Consider the following 25879-nt stretch of genomic DNA (forward strand, 5'->3'; position numbering starts at 1 on the left):
TTTCTTGTGGTCTTTTCACTAAAATGACATCCTATTAAAAAGGTACCAGCTAGGCCTCCACCACTCCAACTTCTGGAAAAGGAAAAGGCAGCTTGTGAAATTCTTCCATGAAACAAGTGAAACAATTGCATATTGATAGACTTATTGTTTTAAAAATTAGACATTCCCAAAAAGAAAGATGGGGAAATAAAGTTGTCCAAGCAGGACTTTGGGGTCTGAAAGTGGAAAACAGACTTGGAATACCCAACTGTTTTCCCTTTCCGCAGCACACAGAGGATGGTGGTGATTTTAAAAAAGTACAGTGTCAGAAGGCAATTATGCACAGTCTTGATCATACAAATATTGATCATCTTCATGTTGGTTGGTATCGATCTATGTAATATGACTCTTTTGTCACCTCTCCTGTGTTCCCAATTGAGTTAGCAATGTCCAATTGAAGAGAATGTAGTTCTCATTTATGATCCTGTAAAAACTGCTTAAGGGTTCTCTATCACTGAAAGCATGCCTGCTGACTCCTAAACCGGTGAAAGTTTATAAAGAGAAAGATTTTTCTCGTGGAGCATTGAAAAAGGCAACATCACCTTTGAGCACATGTTTAAAGAAGTTTAAATCATACCTTAAACAATTACGTCTGATCAACTTACTAATGTGGGAAATATAAAAGAAATCAACTGTGGCAGATAAACATGAATTACTCAGTCTAGTCAGCACTAATCATCTGGGAAAGAGCCTGCAATTGTTGACGGACAGAGTACACAAAATGAACCAGGATACAATTAAATATAACATCTATATGAGTAACACCCGTATGCAGCAGCAACATTAGTATCAGCAACACAGTCAGCAAAAGAATTTCCAGCACCAGAACTGAGGACAACCTCCTCTCCCTGAAGAGTACACATCCAAACTCTTCAGACCTCCTCAGACACTTGCCAAGATGGATTCAAGCTAACTGCAGGTCAAATTAATCAACCCATTTCTAGAACATCAAAGAGTTTACTGCACAGAACTTAGGTAAACTCTTCATGGCTCAGGCTCCTCAAGAGTACAACAACTAAAAAGAGGAAATCCATGACATCTGGTACAATAATGTCTTTCCAGATAAGGTGTCTGATATGTACTCTGAGATTATCTGCAGATGTCTCTTTCAAGAAAATGTAATTTTCTCAATGAAAATGACAATACTCATTTGATATCACTGGTTTAATTTGGTGGCAAAATTGTTGTTAAGAAAAATAACATTTATTTTTAATGTTAAAAAAGGTGTTTGATGATTTGAATGACTGATTATTAGACTCATAATAGACAGTAGTCAAAGAAAACATCAAAATGCTATTTTGTGCTAGTAGAAGATGGAAACCTTTTAATTCCTTTGATGGCCAGTGTAGCCCAGTAGCGTTTTAAGACTAAGTAATAGTCATAAAGCCTATGCACAAGACTATCAAAAAGAGCATATTTACCTATTTAAATGAGGTTGATCAACCTCTTAACTTGTAATTACACATCTTGATTCTCTCATCTCTACAAGATGTTCAAAATCACATACTCTTTTAGAAAATAGGACTTACAAAATGCATATGACATTTTTTAAATACAGATAAATAAAATATTATGTGGCTGGAGAATGGTCTCCATGGCCCTCAAATTGGACAAATCTAATACTAACATTGATTGCTTTCTTTTCATTACTAATGCTTTTATTTTCTCTTTTTAGAGATTGACATCATGTGTTGTTACTGATTTTGTGGTCAAATAAAAGGTATCTGAGATACTGAAACTCTAACTTCAATGTCCTAAATTAAGATTTAAAAAAAAAGAATTTAAAGCTGCAGCTCTCTCATCTAGGGAAGAATCGATTTGGAGCAGCTGTTGATAGCCATTAAAATGTAGCAGTGCCTTTGGAAAGTTAAAGGGCTAGAACTGAATTTTTAGGCTTATGATTTGTCTTAGGAGTCTCAACTGCTAAAATGGATTGCAGTGAATTAAAGGTACCAGAAGTACTTGCAATTAACATTATGAAGAGAGAGCACAAATCATCTTGCTTGTTGATTTGAAGCTGTTCCATAGATTATGTTTTATAATGAAGATGTAAATTATAGTATGAGGTTATTTATATTTCAACTTGCTCTAGGGAGACAGAACAAGGTTTAGCATACATAGCCTCCTTTTAAACAGGTTAGCCATGTTGGGATATTTTGGCAATAATAGCCAGAACCTGCATTTTGAAAAGCTTACCAGATTTTATTGTAGAATTTTAGGTCATACCAGACCCATTACCAGCCCTCTCCCCCTTCCTTTAATCCTATTTGCATTTCACTGGTGATTTAATAAAAGCACAGGCCAGCTGGAAGTCCTTATCGTTTCAGTTGATCGAAAAGCTAGCAACATGGATGTAGTAGGATGAAGAGCAATATATTTCTCAGGAACTATCTTGGCATAATTGGATGGTCTATATATAGACTGTAATCTAGTATTATTAATTGGCACCTGATTCAAGTCATTAATAAATAGTTAGAGCCATGTTGGTAGCAGAATTGGATGAGGAAACAAAAGGGGGAGTGAGGATAAAGAGAGAGAGGGAGGGAGAGAAGGAACAAAGGAAGAGAGAAAGAGAGAGAGAGAGAGAGAGAGAGAGAGAGAGAAAGAGAGAGAGAGAAAGAAAGAGAGAGAGAGAGAGAGAGAGAGAGAGAGAGAGAGAGAGAATAACTATGATGATGCTGGAGAAATGGCAACATGAATAATAAATGGAGAGGACACTCTCCCCACCTCATCCCTACTTATTCCTGAGGTGTGCCTTGTTCCCAACATGTACTCTGAAGTCATTTTCTTGCTCTGGCCTGATGTAGTGAGCACTGAGGATGACAAGATAGCAGATGGAATGAATAAACAATTACACAGCTCCTTAAGAAATTTATTCTTTGAGACTCTTGAGTGGGGAAAAATTACCAAATATTGAGTCTAGGTAGCAGGTTTTTTTCTCCCTAATTCTATGTGGACCCAGTGTGGGGTGTGTGTGTGTGTGTGTGTGTGTGTGTGTGTGTTTTCTTTTTATCATCACCTAAGGTGTGGTGTGGTTTATTATCTGACCCAGTATGTGATGCAATAGTTCTTCATCACTGATAATTTGTCATTTTAGCTTAAAATGTGATCATTCAAAATAGTGGTCATAGATGTGTTCCATACCTAGCTCTCAACATAATCTCTGGGAAATAAAATAACTCTCGACTTGATGTGTATCATTTTGTCCTAGTGTTTAAAACAATTTATCATCAATATAGAATTTACCTTAAACTGACTGAGCCTTGGCTGTTTCTAGATTTTATGAGGGATAGTTCCCCTAAAACGACAGTGATTATGTCTCAAACAAGAGACAGAGCAGTGTTTTCACCAAGCTCTAGAGTATGGGTGGCTTTTAAAGTCCAAATTAAGGCAGTGCAGATAAATGTATTCTTTGGCACATCTTAAGCTATAATGTATTTACATAACCCATTGCCTAGGAATACCAAAGACTCTGGACTGGTATGAATCTAATTTCATACTAAAAATTTGAACCCTTTGACTAAGTGTTGACACTTGGACTAATCAGGAAAGTCTTTAAGGTTCATCTCTAGAGTATCCCAATTGTGAATGGCAGCTGCCCCAAATCCTGAATGGATACTCAATATACAATATGATCATTGTATATGGTTAAGGCTTTTATTTTATTCCACAGAAAATGCACACAATTGAAACATTAATTATTCATTGCTTCCTGTTTACAAATAGAGAAACAAAATAATCAAATAGTCTTTCAGTACCATTTTCTCTAGAAGGGAACTAAACTTGGGGGCTGGAACATTTGGGACAATATCTTATCATTCTGGTGAGTCTCTCTTCCATATAGAGATGTGCAGTCTCCCTACAACTTATAGTATGATTCTGTGGTTTAGATTTTCCCCCTGAAACTCATCCTCATTATACATGCATTGTCCTTGTAACTTTTTGACTTTGCTCTGAAAATAGAACTCTGCAGGAACCACAAATTGTTCTTTGCATTTTCCAAGGAGTCTCCTATATGATAAGGTTCAGTATATCTTGAACTTTCCTTGAGGCAACTCTCAAGGCTGATGTTAACCAAGGAATTTCCCATTTTTTTTTCCTAGGGGACTAGATTATCTGAATATCAAACTGCCCAGTTAGTTCAAAATCCTACCCTTTGTGCATTGGAGGTTGAAGTTCAAGAGCAATATCCTTGAATTACCCCCTAAGACTACACAAAAGTAGATGTCACCATTGGCCATGTACTTCTGGTCTAAATTCATCATCTACTTCTGGTGGGGATGTGGAAAGACAAATATTTTCCATACTGCATGCTTAACTTTGTAAGAGGGAATGAGGGAAAAGGCAAGCAGTTTTTAGTAATCTGAAAGCTCTAAAGAGTGGAACAAGTTTGTTTTTTGAGGCCACTATGTGGTGGAAGCCAGAGCCTAGGAATGTGACCTCTGACTTCACAGAGAATTTAAACTATCTTGAGTAAATATAAACAGCAAAAGAAGCTCCTGTTATCCAATGGCAGAACTTGCATGTGACCCTGGGCCATCTCTGGCCTTCTTTGTCAGGTTTCTATATGATACCTATTCTGACCTAGCATTGATTGATATTGCTTTCTTTGTCTGTTGTCCTATAAATGCCATGATGTTACTTTGTCCTGCTACCACCCAGAATGACTGGTCTCATTTTTTTTTATTTAATAGTATTTTATTTTTTCCAATTACATGTCAAGACAGTTTTTAACAGTCATTGTTATAAGATTTTAAGTTCCAACTTTGTCTCCCTCCTCCCTCCCCAAGACAGCAAGCAATCTGATATAGGTTACACATGTACAATCATGTTAAACATATTTCCACATTAATCTTGTGAAAGAAGAATCAAAACAAAAGAAAAAAACAAAAGGAAGAAAAAAAGTAAAAGTTAAAAGAATATGCTTCTATCTCCATTCAAACTCCATAGTTACTTTTCTGTATGTGGATAGGATTTTCCATCGTGGGTCTTTTGGAATTGTCTTGGATCATTGTGTTGCTGAGAAGAGTTAAGCCTATCATAGTTGATCATCATACAGTGTTGTTACTGTGTACAATGTTCTCCTGATTCTTCTTACTTCACTCAGCATCACTATGTAAGTCCAATTTTTTTTCTGAAATATGCCTGCTCATCATTTCTTATAAGATAATAATATTCTATTACATTCCTATACCTGATTGATGGGCATCTCTTCAAAAAGAGTACCTATAAATATTTTTGTACTTGTATGTCCTTTTCCCTTTCTTATGATCTCTTTTGAACATAGTAGTGGTATTGCTGGATATATGTATAGTTTTATAGCCCGTTGGGCATTGTTGCAAATTGCTCTCCAGAATGGTTGGATCAGTTCACAACTTCACCAATCATGCATTAGTGTTCCAATTTTCCCACATCTTCTCTAACATTTATCATTTTCCCTTTTTGTCATATTAGCCAATATGATAGGCGTGAGGTTGTATGTAAAGCAGATTTTAGTGTAAGCAGGGTGGATTTTGTTATTCTTTTTTAGATAATATTTCTCAGGATCCATGGTTATAACAATCTGTAGCTCCCAGGCTCAATACTTGTAAACATCTCCACTACACTTGCACAGCATTACATAATGATAAATAATATAAGCTTTTGTTCCTAAAATTGTAAATATCCCTTGTGATACTCAGTGAGTTATAATGGTGAGATAATGTAAACTTGGAAGGCTATTGTTTGCAAAGTACTTTCTTTGTCTGTTGTCCCATAAATCAAGTGGGTGCTGGTCAATGAGTGGGGAGCATGACAGTGTAGTTTTGTGTGTGCCTTCATCAGCCCTGATCAAGGCTTAGGGGAACCCATAGGGGATTTCAGATTTGGGTAATACGTAGAAAAATGCATATACCTGCCTCAATCACCCCCATTGAAGCTTGTAAGGATTTAGGGGAGTGCACCAGCTGGAATGTTGTGCCTGTCTTGATTGACCCCATTGAGATATAGGGGTATCTGCCCCCCCCCACTTCTCACCAGCCCATAGAAGGGTGATTAAGGAAGTTGCAAGAATTGATGCATCCATTATCAGCAACCTTCTTGATAAAAACAGACTAGAATAAAGAAAGCTACCTTATTTGACCCCTCATTATGACTCTGTTCCTGTCTTCCTCTCTGCCTGGATCAAGAATGAACTTGTACTAATGCTAGCACACCTACTTGCAGGCCTCCTGTGTGTTTACCAGTGAAATAATTGGGACAGTCTGTACTATTTGTTAAGAGGTGGAATACAAAAACTCCTATGCCTCCTGTGAAACAGAGGTGGTACCTCAGAGTTGTTTTGATTTGCATTTCTCTAACCAATAGTGTTTAGATTGTTTTTCTATATGACTATAGATAATTTTAATTTCTTCCTATGAAAACTGTCTTTTCATATCCTTTGTCCATTTATCAGTTGGGGAATGACTTATATTCTTATAAATTTGACTCAGTTCCCTATATATTTGAGAAATGAGGGCTTTTTTAGAAAAACTGCCTATAAAAAAATTGTTCCCCAGGTTTCTGCTTTCCTTCTACTCTTGGTTGCATTGGTTTTGTTTGTATAAAACTTTTTTAATTTAATGTAATCTCCCTTGGTCACAAATGCTTCCCTTTTTCATAAATATGGCAGGCAAGTTATTCCTTGCTCTACTAATTTCTTTTTATGGTATCATCCTTTATGTCTAAATCATGCACCTATTTTTACCTCATATTGGTATAGGGTGTGAGATGTTGGTCTATTCCTAGTTTCAACCCTACTGTTTTCTAGTTTTCCCAGCAGTTTTTGTCAGATAGTGAGTTCTTATCCCAGATGCTAAAGTCTTTGGATTTATCAAAGTGTAGATTACTATAGTCATTGACTATTGTGTGTAGCATATCTAACCTATTCCACCAATCCACCATTCTGTTTCTTAGCCAATGACTGGCCTCTTCTTAGTAACTGCACCCCCCAAATAACCTACTTAACCCCCCAAAAAGCTATTAATAACCAAGCTGGCAAGGATCCCTCTTTCTTTTGTATCTCAATATTCTCTGAGAGGGTATGCCACCCAATATCTGGGATACTTAGGGCAGAACATATCTGCCCTTTTATAGCCACAAGTAGGATTCACTGTTCTTTGGTCCCATGCTGGGAATATCCAGTATCCCATCTGTTTTTTCCCCCAAAGCTCCTAAAATTCCTTCAGTTTTATTTAAAAGGTACACAGAGGTTTTCATGACACTTCTTCCTTTCAGTTTTGAGGATGGAATTTCTCAAAAAAAAATGTTTATGACACATATTATTCTTTTTTGTAATAAATCACTACACACTACAGAAGAGTAAAAAAGTGTGCACATATGCATGTGATTGCAAATATAAATTACATATAATTTGTGGGAAAACTCACACTTGCATCTACAGCAGCAAGCATTTATCTACAATTTTCTGAACACGTAGTTTAAAACTGCACAGGTCTGTGTTCAATATATCTTTTGAGAAACATGTTCTAAGTATGTTCAACAATATGCTATGCCTGATCTAGCTCTGAACTTTACAACCTTGGTGAGAAACAAAAACTTAGATAATGCTTAAAAGAGATTACAAATGTGACTCTCTGAAGAATAATAAAATATTTCTTATTATCTAACAGATTATAAGGTAGGCATGATGTAGCGCCAGTACGATATTCACAGTGCCTACAGTGGCCATGAATATCCTGGCACAATTCTGAATCACAAAATACAACAGGCTTTCCACATGAAAAGCAAAACCAAAACATTTGTTCAGAACCAGAAAGCCAAATCCATCAAAGGAACAAAAATCTATACACAATAACAATGCAGAGGACAGCACCATCCCCAAGTCTTCCCTCTGCTAGGCTTCCCATAAACCAGCTCCATTAAACATGACACAAGCAGACTCTTTTAAACAAAATCACAATCACAAAATCACTAATGCCACCCAGAAGCCCACAGCTCTGACTGCTCTCAAGAAAAGCTTCCTCTTAGCTCTGTTCTAGCTCTGCCTCTTCCCGTTCCACTCATTCAGCAAACTTCTCCCACCATAGACTCCATGTGACTCAGACTCATGTGACTCAGACTCATGTGACTCAGGCTTCCATGTGACCCAGGCAGGTCACATGGGTCTATTAATGAATCTGAAAGATTTTCCATTACCATTACACGTGGTCAAGAATATTCCATCTTTTTTGTTCAATCTCTTTACACAGTACCTAGAACGGAGGTATCAGGACCTGGAGAGACTATCCTTGACTGATTCTTGGCAGATATAACCTTCAAGTATATTGAAGATCTTTACAGAGAGTTTATGTAAGAGTGGAGGCAGATGTACCATAGTGGATAATAAACAGAACCTAGAGTCTGAAATACTTGGGTTCAAATGCTACTTGTAACTCTGGGCAAGTCACTTCATCTCTGTGTTCCCAAGGTAACTCCCTAGGGCTTACCTATTAAGCTAATACATCTTGGCAATCTATACTGGTGGAAAGATTTCTTGTCTTAGAAATTCCCCATGCTCATGCTGTCACAGATCATTGGAGTATTATGTAGCATTTCCCTATCTCCAATAAGGATAAATTATGAAGAAAACACATAAGGTATAAGGTGTTAGGGAACAACTTAGATCATAAGATTGTACATTTAAAGAAAGTGGAAGTCTAAGAAGTGACCTGAAGAAAATGAATCACTGAGGTCACACTGTAAGGATTTAAGGTAGTATCTGAACCCAGTAGTACTCTATCCATTATACCAATTTACCATCATTATGGTTCTTCTTTATAATGACGTAATCATAGATTTGCTATATAATAATTTTTGTGGCATAGTAGGTAGGGCATAGGACATGGAGTCAGAAAGACCTGGATTCAAATCCTTCCTGTGAATGGATTCTGGTATCCTCTTCTCTCTCTAAGAATGTGTTGCTGTCAACAAGCTCATTTTCCCTATACAAAGCTAGATTCCTAAATTCTTGAACTTGCAGTTACCATGGTAGCAACATTATGACTAACCCCTTTTCTCTCTGTGATGCTTCACTCTGGAACTCTGGATTCACTAACTGCCCATATTGATCAGAATACATGCAATCTCAGCCTATTTCCCCTTAGTAACAGTCATTAGCAACTTGTGGGCAGGCATGTGCCTTCATGTTGTCTTCATCACTGAGTCTTAGTTCTACTCTTAGGTATGCTGCTTTCTGATCTATTTGTAGCAAGGGAAAGTGAGCAAAAAGGGCATATCTACAATGAAGATCAAAGGTTAAGCTGACATCGTAGCTCAAGCCAATTACTTAATTCCCCATTAATCCACACAGGGACAGAAATGCCCTTATCCTCAATGAGCTGCCCAGGGCATTTCCCAGTAGATGTTCCCAATGCTTTCAACAATTTTTAAATGAATATTCTCCATACACTTCATAAGAAATGAAATCAGAGTCCTCTCAAAAAATTGACCACCAATACTGTAGCAGAGTGCCTGACACATAATATATGCTTGTTAGCTGATTGATTGTAAGCTTATCAAGTTAATGAGGCAACATCTGATATAATTGTTCCTCTTGGTATCCCTCCAAAATGTTTTTCAAATGCAGTGCATTACAGTATAGATGCTTAATGTTCTGAAATTTAGATTTTTGATATCCCCTCCTCCCCCCAAATGCCACAAACTGATCATTTGAAAATGGAAATACCCTTATTCCGTTTAGCCTCAGAATGCAAAACTAGAACCAAAGAGTGGTTTCAGGAATGATTGATTCAGTTTAGTAGGGGAAAATAATTTTTCTAACATTGGGACTTCTCAAAGGTACAATGGGCTGCCTTGGTAGTTAGTGAATGTTCCTTATTGTTGGAGGGTATTCAGGCAAAGTAAAGGAGGTTGTGTTTATCCTTCATTTTCAAAGAGGACAATGACATAAGGGAATGATGTCATGACTTGGATTTCAGTGAGAGAAAGCTGTGCAAGGTCACCAGCCTTTCTTTCTCCTCTAGAGTCATCTGGGTCTGGTGGTCTGATATTCATCAGGATGATTGGAGATGGTCCAGGATGCAATGAGATACTCTGGTAGCTTCCTTCTATTGTTAGAATTTGGATTTACTTACTATAAATCCTGTCTGTTTTTTCTTCCTCCACTTTAGCACTATTTTGGAAATAGAGGAGTTCAAAGCTTATTGTGTATTTTTTTAAAAGTGATTTTTCATTTCAGGCTGAGAAGTATTAAAAATGTAAACACAGTGGATAAACTTTGTACTTTACTGGACATTGTGCTTGGAGATTACATATAAGAGCACTTTGTAGAAAAGAAAAATTTGCTTTATTGCCTGTACTGTGGATCTAAATAAAGGCAAAAAGCAGATTTTAAACACAAGTTCCAACAAACTCTTTACACAAATGAGTAATTTTTTCAAACTTATTGAGTACACATGTAGCATTAAGCGTTATTGACCTAGAGAAAGATATTTTATTTAATACAATGAAAAAATCTGTAATGTAAAAATTTCATTTACATGTCTTAAATCCTGTTTTGTTTTTTTTAACTTGATTTCATTGGATTTGAAAAGGAGCTTAAAAAGCAATTAAATATTTGAGACTTTGCTTTTTTTAATTTAATTTTAGAAAACAATAAATTCTATTCATAGTACCAGGAACTTTTTTCTGTGTTTGTCCTAAAAATCTAAAAGCTCTGTAGATTTTAACATACTAAAATTTTTTAATAAATTTTTCCTGGGAAAACTATCTACTTGATTAGTTGAAAAAAATTTAAGTATTCAATTTTCATATTTTTCTGCATGTACAGAAAAAGTTATCATATTTCATCAAGTTTCAAATCTTCTTCTCTTCAATGACATATTTATGTTAAATTTTTTCCCATTTTGTCTTGTATTTAGATAGCAAGAAGTTTGCAGTCACAAACAAATGCCAGGAGGAAAATTCACAATAAGCACAATGAAATGTCTTTGCAAATTGAATCTTGACTAAACGTGTACAGTGAAAACTCATATCTTCCAAGTCCTTATGTAATCATAAAAGACTTTTTGTTCATGATTTGAATAAGAAATAAGATTGATGTGCTTTCAGTATAAAACAGTGTCTGTTGGGAGTTGGAATAGGGATGAATATTTGTAATTCCACTCAAACATTACTAAAAACACCAGATAAAATTAATGAGAAGAGCAAATTTTGTACTGCCTGCTTTGTTATACAAATCCTTTATGAATTTGGTTACTCAGAGCACCCAAGGTTAACGAAAAGTAGGAATTAAGGCTTAAGTTTACTGGAATGAATATGAAGCTAGACAGAGGGACTCTGCCTGCTGACTCAAGTGAAAGCACATACTTAGGAAATACTAAGCAAATTGGTATTTCCAAGAACAATGGTTATATGGTAAACATTTGTAAGCTTGACTTTCATTTTAAGTCAGTAAGGATTGAATGAGAATTTACTTTGTGTTAAGCATTAGGAAGACAAACTCTTTGCTTCCAGGTTGTGTACAATATGTTTGAAAAGATAGGATACTTCACTTGAAACAGATAACAGCAGTGTAGTGGAAAAGCTCTTGGATATGTAAACTTTATAACTGGTTTTATATTCCATCTGCATCATTTATTGCTCTTGAGAGCTTGGGTAGATCGTTCAACCTTCAGAGCCTCAGTTTCTTCTTCTGTAAAAATGAAGAGTTTGGCAATCTAGCCTCTAAGGTACCATGCAACTCTAAATTTATGATCCTGAGTATTTATATATATGACTGTGAATGAGTTGAGACTGTATGAGATTCTATCTCAGATGCAACCAAGATATGACTTTGTTAAACACTTTCTGGATATCATTCATGCATGTGCTATCAAAAAGGGGAGAGAGAAGTTCAGTTAAAATAAAAAAGAAATCCCTCATAGACTTTGATGTTGTCCAGATGCTCATACTTATAGGTAACTTTGAGCTGTACTAAGCACTTTTTTCCAGTCATTCAGAAGGGATAAGTCTAGCAATTTAAAGGAGTTGGAGGAGAGGGAACTACAGCAAGTGGGTGAATAATGCCTGTTGGCCCTAGAGTAAGACAATATTATGGAAATATATATTTCACCTCTAAGTAGCATAAGATCATTTTGGTATTTAGTGTACTTAAGTCTTCAATTGGTTAGAAAGTAACATGGATCCAAACAGAATGGAATAAGATAGAATAGAATACAATAGAATAGGAGTATGATACAAACAATTGTTGTTCTCCATTTCAAAGAAGATCAGTGACATCACAGGTAATGTCTTGACTTGTGGTGAATTAGATGTAAGTGAGGCAGAGTTACACAAAGTCATCAGCCTTGCTCTTCCGGAGTCATTGACATCCAGCTGCAGGACAAAATGGAAATGACCTAGGCTGCAGTGGATGACCTTACAATGCAACAGAGTATTGAAACTAATTGGTTCAGCTATATAAATCTCATTGTTAATGAGAAAAGGTGGCTAAGATTATGTGTTATCTATAGGATAGGCCAATTAACTTTAAGTTTGTATTTAAATTGTTCTTCAAAAGCACAAGTCTGACCATGTAAAACCACTGCCTGAGATCTTTCAGTCACTTTCTATTTTCCCTAAAATTAGATGTAAACTTTTCACTTTAGCATTAAATGCATTTAACTGTTTTGTACCTACAAGACTTATTTTATATTGCTTTGTTTCATGTATTCTTTGTCCTGGAAGTACTAAAAAAAAAAGTGTTCTAAATCCACATCTCCCAGAACACCTTGGAAATGAACAACTTTTACAACTCTTTTTTAAAAAAAGTTTTATGTATTTTCTTTTTATATCTACTTCATTTCTGTCTGCATCTCTCCCCATTTCCTCTTTGAAAACCACTCCTAATAGCAAAATATTTAAAAAGAGATGGAAAAAAGAAGGGGAAAATCATTAAAACCAATCAACATATTAGAAAAAACTGCTATTACATGTCATATTTCAACCTGTGGATCCAATATGATGAGACAACATTTTCTTTCCCTTCTTTAGAGACAACCTCAATCATTATAATTTAGAAACATTTGCTATTGTTTTCTAGTGTTTGTTATTTTCACTTATATTTTTGCAATAATGTATACTATAGTAGTTGTTCTAACTATTTCACTTTGCATCAGATCATAAAAGTCTTTCATTTATTCTCTCTGTTTATCATTTCATTGTTTCTTACAACATAGTAATGTTCCACTATATTCAGGTACCAGAATTTCTTTAGCTTTCTCGTAAATGATGGGAATTCACTTTGTTTCCAGATTTTCTTTATGTGTGTGTGTGTGTGTGTGTGTGTTACTATAAATATTTTAGTGTATAAGGAGTTTTATTATTTATTTGTTTCCTTTTTTGGTTAATGACCTCCTTGAAGTAGAATAGCTAAGTCAAAAGTATGAAAAGCACAGCCAAGTCCAAATTATTTGCCTAAGTCCCAACTGCTTTCCAAAATGCTTGTACCAACCCACAATTCCATTAACAATGTATTAGCATGCCTATCTTCCCACATCCCCTCCAGCCTTCAATATGTCTATCTTTTGTTATCTTAGACAATTTGCTAGATGGAAGGAAACCTCAGGAATGTTTTGCTTTGTATTTCTCTCATCATTAGTAATTTTGAATATTTTTATATGGTTGCTAAGAGTTTGCAATTCCTTTTTTGAGAACTCTTTCTTCATAACCTTTGATAATTTCTCTATTTGATAAAAAGAATTATTCCCAGTCATTACCCTTTTGATATTAAATGCACTAATTTTATTTGTGATTTTTTTAATATTCAAGTAGTACAAAAATATCTACTTTTATACTTTGTAATTTCTCCTATTCTATTTTATTCTAAGAATTCATCCAAAACACCTCTTAGAAATTCCTGTGATCAGTTCTCTTCTCTTTATTAAATTGTACTATGTTTAATATTCAAATCACACATTCATTTTTAATTTATTTTAGAATAAGGTGTGAGATTTTTTTAAAAACCTAATTTCTGCCTAGCTGCTTTTCCCAGAAGTTCTGTGAAGTATGGACTTCTTTCCTAAATAATTTATGTTTTGAAATTTATTGAATACTAAGTTATTAAGTTGAGTTTCACTACTCCTGATATTCTCTTCTCTAGTCTATGCCATTATTCTTCTTTACTAATTTTTTGACCAATAGTAAATGGTTTTGACAATTGCTGCTTTATAATATAGATTGCTGTCTAGATGTCTTCATACTTGCATTTTTTCAGTATTCTTTTTGATATTCTTGATATTGTGTTCCTCCAAATGAAACTTGTTATTAATCGAGTTTTACAAAAGATCTCTTTGGTAGATTGATTGCTATGCCATTGAAGCTCTAAATTAACTTAGATAGTGTTGCCATTTATGATCATATTGATGTAATTGAGTTATATAACTGAATATTCCTCCAATTATTCAAGTTTTTCTGTATTTCTTTAAGGGTCATTTTGTAATTGAATCTATAAAAGTATTGAGTGTTCTTTGGTAAACTGATTTCCCTATGTGTGGATGTTGAAGTTATTTTGAATGGGATTACTCTATATGTCTCTAGTATTTGGGTACGTGTGTGTGTGTGTGTATGTGATTGATTTTTCACAGGTTTATTTTGTAGCTTACAATCTTCCCAGAGCTATTGCCTCAATTAGCTTCTTTGCTGATTCCCTAAGACTTTCCAAGTAAACTCTCATGTTATTAAACAATAGGGAAAACTACATCTGCTTCTTGCCTATCTTCATTTAATTAATTTTCTCTCTTGTTTTGCTCACTCTAGTATTTCCAGAACTATATTAAACAATAGTGAAGAATTTGGCATCCTTGCTTTGCACCTGAATTTCTAATATTTCTGCATTTCTCTAATTTTTAAACCCACTGATCAAGTGCTCTGAAAATATCAATTAAACTCTCTTCTCACATTTGACCAGGACATATTAATTTTTCTATAGTTACATTAGAATTGTGACATCTATGCTTTGTTAAATTTGTATGAATTTTAGTTATTATTTTTCTTTCTTTTGTCTCATGTATTTCAATGGACCTTACATAAAAATTATAGCGATGATAACTATGATGATAAAGATGGTAAAAATTCTTTCTTCTTCAATCTCATGTTTCTTTTACCTTCAGTACCTTAGCTTTATTCAAGAGTTATCTAAAAAGTCACCTTTTATGAGAAGTCTTTTCTAATATCCCTATTTGATAAATCTTCTATTTGACATTCAAAGACTTTTATAACCCAATCCCTCTCTACCTACCCACCTCATCAGTCTTTTTATAGCTTATTCTTCACCATATGCTCTTTGACCCAATGACATTGGCCTCCTAGCTGTTTCACAAACAAAATACTCCATCCATCTCTCTACTCCAGGCATTTTCTCAGACTGTCCCCCCAATCTGGAATACTGATCCTCCTCTTCTCCTCTTCTAGACTTTCTGGCTTCCTTCAAGGACCTACTGAAATCATACCTTGTACAGGAAGCCTTTTCCAGCCCTTCTCAATTCTAGTGTCTTCCCTCTGTTATTTCCTATTCATCCTTTGTATAGGTTAATTGTACAAATTTGCTTGCTTTTTGTCTCTCCCATTAGATTTTAATTTTCTCAAGACAAAGAACATCTTTTTGCTTCATTTTGTATCCCCACCACTTAGCACAATGCTTGGCACCTAATAGGCACTAAATAAGTATCTTCTACCCCCAGCCCAATCCCCCAACTGGGATGTGGAGAATCTCCCATGCAAAGAAGAGGAACTCTCCTTTCAATTTTAGGCTTCCCATCTGCTTCTGTCATTGTCTTTTGAGGGAAGGAGAATATTCCCCTACACTCAGTCATGAACATTCTCATATTCCTAGTAATATGCTTCCCATCCCAGTGACTCTGAAATCCTATAGATTACTTGAACACAAATCCACAATCCCTACGACCCAATTCTTCATTCTCATCCCACTTAAAACTCCAATCCCAAAGTTTCATACTGATTCAACCCAGCTCTTCCACTGTGCTCTCTGGAATGTTTATTTCCTGGGCCACAAACTTTCCTTCATCTTAAATCTATTCCCCTCCCACTCCTTCCATCTAAAAGCCCCCCTGGCCACTTTTTCCATTATTGACTGCACCTTCACTCATTCTTCATAGCTCACTGGTTGAGGGAGGGGAGCTGGAATACTCTTTGCTCTACATTGCTACTTCCTGGTTCCCTTCCTTTGTCCATCACTCTTTCTTTAAGGTTCATGCTATTTATATGTACCACTCCAACAAAATCCTGGTGCCTGTTATCTACTGGATCTTTAGGTCATTCTCCTTCCTTCCTCAGTGAGTTCAGTACCTGGGCACCAATTTTTCTCTCCTCCCCAACTCCTGCCCTAATACTAAGAAATTTGAACATACATATTGGTTCTCCCTCAAATATCCTAACTGCTCAGCTCTTCAACTTAATCTCCCATGAGCTACTTCTCCATACCATTTCAATCACACACAATGATGGTCATCTCCTTGATCTTACTGTCACCCACAAATGCAACATCTCCATGTTCAAGAATCCTGAAATCTGTTGATAATCTATTGGCTTTTCACCTCTCCCTCTGCTTTCTCTTGTATAAGTCTACTCTCCATTCTCACTATGACTTCCAAACACTTGACCTTACAAATTTATCCTAGGCTATCTCCCTTGCACTAGACAGTCTCTCCTCTTCTCCCCATCTTGACTCCTTGATGAACCAATTCAACTCCATACTGTCCTCTTCTCTTGAATTCCTAGCCCCCTTATCATATTGCTCACTATGTCTAGCCAAGCCTCAGTTTGAATCACTCCTATCATTCATCACCTTTGCACTCACACACTTACTGCTGAATAGAGGTGGAGAGAACCATGTCATTTATTCTGTCTAGGTTCACTATAAATTTCTGTCACATAACCTCAACTGGGTCCTCATTAGTACTAAATTATTCTACTACGTCTCCAACTCACATCCCACTCTCCAAAGAGGCTCTTCTAAACCTCCTTTTTATAACTCCCATGGTTCCTCTTCTACCCACTCTTTCAACTGAAAAGCTTGCCTCAGATTTTATAGAAAAAATTAAAGCCATTTGCTGTAAACTCCCTCTTTTTTTCCTCTTCCTCTTGTTATCATTCAGGGGTTTTCTGTCACTTTCTCCTTTTTCACCCCTGTTTCACATGATGAAGTAGCCTTAATTATTGCCAAGGCTAACATTTCATCTTTGAACAAGACTTGTTCATGTGATCCTATCTCATCTTGTCTCCTCCAACAGACTGACCCCTCTGGCATCCCCATTCTTTCACTTGTTTTCAATATCTTCTTATCTACTAGTTCATTTCTTATTGCCTGAAAAACATGTCCATGGATCTATCTTGAAAAAAAAATACTCAACTTATCTTTCCATCCCTGCTATTATCCTAACTCTTCTGCCTTTTGTAGTCAAATTCCTTGTAAAGACAGACTATGATACCTCTACTTCCTCTCCTAGCACTCTTTTCTTAATCCCTTACAACCTGACTACTGGCCTTATTCACTCCAAAGTTACTAATGATCTCTTAGTTGCTAAATTCAATGATACTTTCTTAATCCTCATTCTCCTTGATCTCTCTGCTACCTTTGACACTACTGATCGCTCTCTCTCCCTTGACACTCTTTTCTCTAGGTTTTCAAGATACCACTCTCTCCTGGTTTTCTTCCCACACCTAGGACTATTCCTTCTTTGCCCCCTTTTATGGCTCTTCCTCCAGATCACACCTTCTAACCTTTTGTTGTTGTTGAAGTAGTGTCTGACTATTCATGAACCAAGTTGGAATTTTCTGGGCAAAGATACTGGAGTAATTTGCCATTTCCTTCTCCAGTTCATTTTGCATGTGAGAAACTAAGGTAAACAGGGTTAAGTGACTTGCCCAGGGTAACACAGTTACTAAGTATCTGAGGCCAGATTTGAACTCAGGAAGATGAGTCTTCCTGACTCCAGGCCTGGCACCTTATCCATTGCACCACCTAGCTTCCCCTTCTAACTTCATTGACATTTAAAGTTCTGTCTAGCACCCTCTTCTTTCCTTCCACTCTATTACTTCATTTAACGATCTCATCAACTCTCATGGATTTAATAATCATCTCTATACTCACGATTTTCAAATCTACCTTTTCTGCCCCAGGCTCTCAGCTCACCTCCAATCTTGCTGCTCCAACTGCCTGCAGACATCTCAAGCTAGATTTGCAGTAGACATGTTAAACCAATGTCCAAAACAGAAGCCATTGTATTTTCCTCTAAACCCTCACCTCCTCCTGATGGTATGGTGAGACCTGGATTGAAACCTGATGAGACCACGTCTTTGAAAGCAACCCAGTCCCTGAACTTTCTCATACAGTGCAGCAGCCTAGATCACTGGAGCCTCTGCCCAAGGCATCTGACCCACTGTAACCCACCTAACACTTAATTAGCTTACTTGACAGTCCTTTCACAGTCACTCTGCACCCACTATTACACCTGGTTCACCCCTGAATATTTAATATTCCTTTCACTATGGCACCTGGTCCACCCTAGACTAGGGACCACTCCTTAATACCATCCATGTCTTTTCATTGTTCATTTTTTTATATATAAGTATCAGGCTCACCCCCATTAAGTTGCAGATTCACTAGGAAACCTGCCTGCTTCTATTGGCATTACAATAAACTGCCTCTTAACTAGAAATAGGTTTGAGTACATGAATTCATTCCAGGTAGATGCCTCCCTGTGCCTTGACATTTCAGAGTTCTCAGCAACCCCAAACTGATGGGGTTCAGACTCTGGAAAACTCCCTGAACTCCCCTTGAATCTTCCCACTTAACCTGGCCTTTCATACTCAAATCTGTTGCCCTTGGCCTAGCCTGGCCTTCCATTGTCAGTTACCTCTGGATTGCCCCACCTTCTTCTGACCAAAGCCCTCCCTCCATTGTCAAATATCTCCTGATTACCTCCAGCTGTTTCCAACCCTTGACCCCAGTCCCATTGAGGTCCTCCTTGGACTTCTCAAGACCCTCCCTAAACCCCTCCTCCTATCACCCTCGACTACACACCACTCCCAGATCCCTCCTACAGTCTTTTTCTGTATTTAAATTCCATCTTGCCTCCATGAAGGCACTCATGTTTAATCCAGCACAGACTCTGTCTAGCTGAGATTCTGTCTGGCCCATTTGTCAAAATGAGCATTACAAATGGTTAGGCACCTTAAGAGTCAACCCATGGTGGCTATCTTTAAAAAACTTTCTTTTCTTTGGCTTTAAGAAGACGTGTCAAATTCATTTGGGCAGGACCCGGCATGTCAGTATTTCGGGGTCCCCAGCACCCTGAACCTCAACAAAACCACATCACTCCTACCTGCCCAAATGCTGTACAAGGCAACACCATCCTCCCAGTTCCTCAAGCTCGCAACATAAGAGCATTCTAGATTTTTCATTATCTGTCACTCCCCGTAAACAAGGTTGCCAAAGCCTGCTGATGTCATCTTTGCAACATTTCTTCAATATCCCCCCTTCCTTTCTCTGACACTGTCACCACTCTAGTACAGGCCCTCATCATTTTATGCCTCGATTATTGCAATAGCCTGCTTGTGGTTCTGCCTATCTCAAGTCTCTTCCTACTTCAATACGTTCTACATTCATCTAGTAAAGTGATTTACCTAAAACACAGGTCTGATCATGTTACCCTCCCTCTGTACTTTCTCAAATTCCAGTGGCTTCCTATTGCTACTAAGATAAAAATTTTTTAAATACTGTTTGGCATTCAAAACCCTTCCTAACATAGTCCCCTTCTAGTTTTCCAATCTACTTATGCCTTATTCCTCTATATATTCTCTTTGATCCAACGATATTGGTCTCCTAGCAGCTCCACAAACAAGACATTCCATCTCTCAGCTCCGGGTATTTTCTCTGGCTGTCCCCCATGCCTGGAACTCTCTCCCTCTTCTGCTGTGACTATTGACTTCCCTGGCTTACTGTAAGTACCAACTAAAATCGTACCTTCCAAGGGAAGTCTTCCCTAAACCTTCTTAATTCCAGTTCTTTCCTTCTTAATTATTTCCTACTGATCTTGGATATAGCTTGCTTTCTGTATGTTTGTTTAAAGGTTGCCTCCCTCAGTAAATTGTAAGATCCTTGAGGACAGGAACTGTCTTTGACCTATTATTTTTTCATTTTGGGTATTCCCTAGAGTTTAGCAAAGAGGCTGGCATATAATAGATACTTAATGAATGTTTACTGTTTGATTAATACTAATTGACTTATTAATATTGCTCTCACTCTCTCTACTCAAATAATATTGTATTTATGGATCTGATGTAGTTTGGGATTGCTGGGAACCCCAAAATGTCAGGGTACAGGGCAACATCTACCTGGAATGAATTCACACACTCAAACCATCTTCCAATCAATGGCAAAGTTTATTGTAATGCCAATAGGGGTGGAGAGGGTTCCTAGTGAACCTGCAACTTAAAGGAAGTGAGACTGATGTTTATATACAAAAAATGACAGTTAAAAGATCTGGATGGGATTAAAAAGTGGTAAGTAGTCTGGGATGGGCCAGGTGCAATAGTGAAAGGAATAATAAGTAGTCTGGGGTTGGCCAAGAGTGACCTTGAAAGGAGTGTCTAATAAGCTAATTAAATGATTTTGTGGGCTGGGCTGGGCTGGGCCATATACTTTGGGGTCAGGCTCCAGTGATCTGAGCTTGTGAAATATATGATAAAATTCAGGTCAGTTTTTAAAGACATGGTCTTTTCCTTTTAGGGAAAATGGGGAATAGGCTGTGGGAACCCCCTTGAACTCTCTTTGAATCTTCCCACTTGATCTGGTATTCACCTGAGGCTATAAACCTTCCATTTTAGATATTCCCCAATTTCTGTTAGCCTTAACCCAGCCTAGCCCTCCATTGTCTGTTACCTCCTGATTTCCACTGCCGACTTCTCACCCTTAATTCTACCAAAATATCCATTTTTGCCCAAATCTGTTACCCTTAAACTATCTTACCCTTCCATTGTCTGTTATCTCCAGGTAGCCTTCAGCTACTTCCCACCCTTAATCCCCTTCTCTTAGTCCCTGGAGTCCTGACATTTGGTCTCCCAGTCCCATCAGATCATCCTTGGCCTCCTCCCATAGACCCTTCCTGGAGCCCTCCTCCCAGACTACTAGATAACCCCTAGATCCTCCTACAATCTTTCTGAATATAAGACCCATCCCATTTCCATGAAGGTGCTCAGTCAGATTTCCTAAGATTCTACCCAATATGGCAGATCTTAAAAAAACTTTGTTTTTCATTGACTGAAAGAAGGCTTGAGTTGAATTCATTTGGCCAGGACCTGGAATGTCTGTATCTTGGGGTCCTGAGGACCCCTAACCTCAACATCGTCACCTCTTCAGATCTTTCTAAATATTTTATTTCCCTAACTGAATGCAACCTCTTTGATAACAGAAGCTATTCTTTTTTTTTTTGTCTCTGTGTAGGCCTAGTACAATACCTTGCATATATTAGATAGTTAATAAATGGGTTTTTGGTTTTTTTTTTGTTTTTTTTTTGTTTTTTTGTATGTTGAATTGAACTAAGACCAGTGGTTTGTTTTCATTTCTGGAAGAGATGCCAGTTAACCTCTTGGAACAGAGATCTGGGGGAAAATCAACCAATACAAATAGCAAAAACAGAACCATTCTTCAGTACTCACATGTAGTGGAACATATTTCTTCCTCACCTTCAAAACTACGAAAAGAACTTTTTTTCTTCATTTTGGTTTGCTGTCTTCTGGCCCACAGACTACAGCAGACTGCCTTGATAATAATGCATGCTATTAGTCACAAGGAAGTCTGGGTACCAATGTGCAATATTTAGTTTGTACAAATTTAGTATCACAAAATGAGTTTGAGGTGCCAAGAATGTCATACTCACATAGGAAAATAGTGGCACCATTATTCTTTAATAACTTAATATAGCAAGGTGCCATAAGTTAGGAAACACACTTACAAATTAGAGTCTGCTTTTAGGTGGTCTACTAGGATGGTAACAATACTGAGACTGTACCATTAAAAAGAAAAGGATCAGTAGATAGAACTGAGGTTGTTTAACATGGAGAGGAAAAGAATGTTTCTCAAAGTATCGAATGGACTGATATGTGGAAAAAGAATTAGAATGGACTAAATCAGGGTTTAGTGAATTTTCCTTTCAGAAGACCTTCAAGTGAAAAGTGAATAACTATATGTCCAAGACAAGATAGGTTTCCTGTTTGGACACATTTCAGACTGTTGTAGTTCTCCTTTGAGATGCCACAAGAAAAGACTCTGTGATTCTTTGACTTTTCTAGGATTTCCATACAAATGGAATATACTCTTGTTGGAATTTTTCACTTCACTAGAGAGCTGTCAATATGGCTGTTAAGATAGAAGGGTGATTCCATAGGGAGAATAATCCCAAATTTCAGTTCTTCAAAAATATGAAAGAGAGTCACAGGAATCTCCCATCCCTCTATTTAGAAAATCACAACAATAAATCTATTAATCTTTTTTTATTATTATTATATACTGTTTCCCAGTGTACTGTTGTATATCAGAGAAGCAAAGGGTATTGTGATGCTTTTCAAGAAATTTAGGGGAAGGGAAAGAATAAAAGACTGGTAAGAATAAATGACAAACTATGGATATAAACAATAAGTACAGCAGCTGAGAGAGAGAGAGACAGAGACACATAGAGAGACAGAGAGACAGAAAGAGACAGAGAGACAGAGAGAGACAGAGGGAGGAAGAGATCAAGGTGGTCCAGAGCAATTGAGGATGAATTCATGAATGAGGTAAGAATTTAGTCAGGCCTTGAATGACAGATAAAATATGAATAGGCGGAGTTAGCAGGGAAGTGGGATGCTTGCTATTTGAAAGTAACAGGAAAATAATAATAATGATGATAAGGGAACAGAAATAGCCCTAAGTGAGAATGTTGATGTGAATGAAGCCAAAGCAAATGCTAAAGAACAGTGGGAGATGATATTAGACAGGTCTACCGTAAAACCAGGTAGGGAAGTTTAGATTTGATATTCTAGGCAATAAGAAGCCATTTTAAATTCTTAAGCTTACGGATGACATGAATGGAGTTTTATCAGAATGTCTAATAGCAATACCAAGGACAGATTCCAGCAGGAAAAGGGATCTGCAGAGGTGGAGATCAGATCAGGATCTTCTCCAGAAATCTTAATCCTAGGCTTGTCTAGGTCTTTCACTTTCAAGAGAAAATGAATGAATGAGTGAATGAAAGATTGAATGAATTAATGAAATGATAAGGACTTTGGCTTTAGGCTACAATGAGAATACACAGAACTATCACAGAAAGACTTTTCAAAGGGAGAGCCTGAAGAAATTTGCTGACAGATAACAGAAGGGAGGGGAAAATTTTAATGATGTCATTGAAATTCATTCCATGGAGAGCAGAAATTGAGAGCTGGGTGAGAGGATTCAGTTTGTGGGGGGAAATGCATATTTTATGCTGAGTTTGTGACTGGCTAGGCATTCAAATGGAAATGTCCTATTGCTAGTCAGATTTATGGGAATGAAATTAAGGGGAGATGTTAGATCCAGTGATGTGAATTTTGGACACCCCTGGGACTGTGGTAATTGAAGCCCTGGAAATGAATAAAATCATCCAGGGAACTAAGATAGAGGGAGGAGAACAAAGGACCAAGGACAAAATCTTGGGATAAGAAAAGGAAGATGAACCATCATCAGAGAGAAAGTAGTGGCCAGAGAAGAAAGAAGAGATATAGAAAGGGCTATATCATGGAAGCCAAGAGAAAAGAGACACCTGGGAAATTGGAAGTAGAAATGAATGTGGAATGAGAATGGTCCTGGGATTTGGTGTGAATGGGATCATCAATATTTTAAATAGAACACTTTCAAGAGTTTTAACTTCAATAAATAAAGAAGAGGATGTGAGCACCGGAATTGGAGTTAATAAGACAAACTAAATATTTGCATTTGACTCTAAAGGGATGGAGGGATTCCAGTGAGAAGGAGCAAGAGAAAAGTGCAAATGCGATTCTGTTCCTCAAAATGGAGATAAAACAAGTATTTTGGAAGAAAGTAATGAATCAAAGCAAAAAGCTTTTTTAATATTAGTGATTTCCCTCTCCTTTATAGAATATTAATGTATTATTAACTGGATATGTCTTTCTATGTCACTAATGAATTATTTGCTTTTGTTGCCAATGAAGAAAATTTTCAAATAATTTTTTTAAATGAAAGTTCCAAATAAGGCATACCACATAAAGGAGGTTAGTAAAATAATTTTCTACAATAAAACACATCCTGACAATACTCTTGTAATATAGCAAAGTATTGTCATCATTAAATTACCATGAAAAAGAAAAAATAGAGAGTAAGTACAAAACAGAAAGATGCAAGCTTGAAAGAAATGTATGAAAAAAGAACAATAATTTTTCTTTTTTTATGGAGAAAGGCCATTTATGTTTTTTAAAAAATTATTTATTTCTTTTTGACATTCTTTTCTTTTTGAATTTTGAGTTCCAAACTCTCTTTCTCCCCATAGAAAAGGCAAGCAAAATTATAGCAATTAAGCATTTGAAATCATGCAAAACAAGTCCATATTAACTATATCACAAAAAAGCAAGAAAAATAAAGTGAGAAAATTATAATTCAATTTGTACTGAGTTCATTAATTCTCTCTCTGGACATGGACAGCATTTTTTCATCATAATTCTTTGGAATTATCTTGGATCACTGCATTGATCAGAGTAGCCAAGTGAAAGGTAATTTCTCATGTGATAAATTACATAGTAAATAGGGCTGGAAAATTATAACTAATATTTTTGGTTCTTGTTCTGGTTTTTAAGAAGTAGAACAATAAACTCTTTGGCAGAATTGTTGAGAAAAACTGGTAAGTAATGCCATTTTCCTACCTCTCAAATTTGGAATTGCTTAATACTTGAACTAGGTCATAACATTCACCTAATATGCACTTGCAATACTTTGTTTAGAGTTACCTCATTAGGTGAACAAAGATATCATTGCAACTACCTGAACTTTAATATCCTACATGTGATATAAAAATCATTTTGAAGTCAGTGAAATTTTGCTTAGAAGAAAATGATGAGATCATACCTATTCTTTTTTTTATATGATCTTATCTAGTCTTTGAAAATCCTGAATACCATATCTTTGTAATGCTTGAAGAATTCGTACATTTTTTCATAAAGAAGAATGACTTTTTGAGGTGTTTCTATACTCTTGAATCTCTGACTTCATGGTCTGTTTGTAGAGGTATTAAAACAGGGTTAACTTGTCTCCGTCTTGCATTAATTTAGGCATTTTGAAAAATTCCTCATTGCATTATATAGTTATAGATTTTCAAATGAATGTAAGTAGAGAATAGGTATATGTAGGTGTGATAGCAAGTAATCTGTTCAGCCTAACAAGATTAAAAGATGAGACCTTTTGTTTTGTTTTGTTTGACCTTAATGACATTTCCCTCTGATGGATCTAGCTTACCATTGACATACCATTTTAATGAGCTCTTCCTCGATGAAGTGTAGAGAATTCTTTTGACCTGGGCATAGGTTAAGGCATTGACATCTAAGTGAGGAGTCACAGTCAATGACATGATTCAATCAATCATCTTCAATGAAGTATCAGAGCCAGTTATGCAGCACTGCTGGGAAGATACTGGTATTAAAAAGACAGATTTTTCCAAAGAAATAATCTGCATCTCCTATACCACCATTTGGAAACAGGAAATACTTGAGAAACATCATTTACAAAAACTGCAAAATATATCAACTACATAGACAATAACTTCTAGGAAATCGAACAGCT

At 36.5% G+C, this 25879-nt stretch overlaps 1 pseudogene; it reads left to right on the forward strand.

Moving 5' to 3' along the window:
- Nucleotides 1-107: 107 nt before the first annotated feature.
- On the forward strand, nt 108-1142 carry LOC140522810 (eukaryotic translation initiation factor 3 subunit H pseudogene; annotated as a pseudogene).
- The last annotated feature ends 24737 nt before the right edge of the window (nt 1143-25879 follow it).

The sequence above is a fragment of the Notamacropus eugenii genome, chromosome 2, assembly GCF_028372415.1.
Source record: "Notamacropus eugenii isolate mMacEug1 chromosome 2, mMacEug1.pri_v2, whole genome shotgun sequence".
Classification (NCBI taxonomy): domain Eukaryota; kingdom Metazoa; phylum Chordata; class Mammalia; order Diprotodontia; family Macropodidae; genus Notamacropus; species Notamacropus eugenii.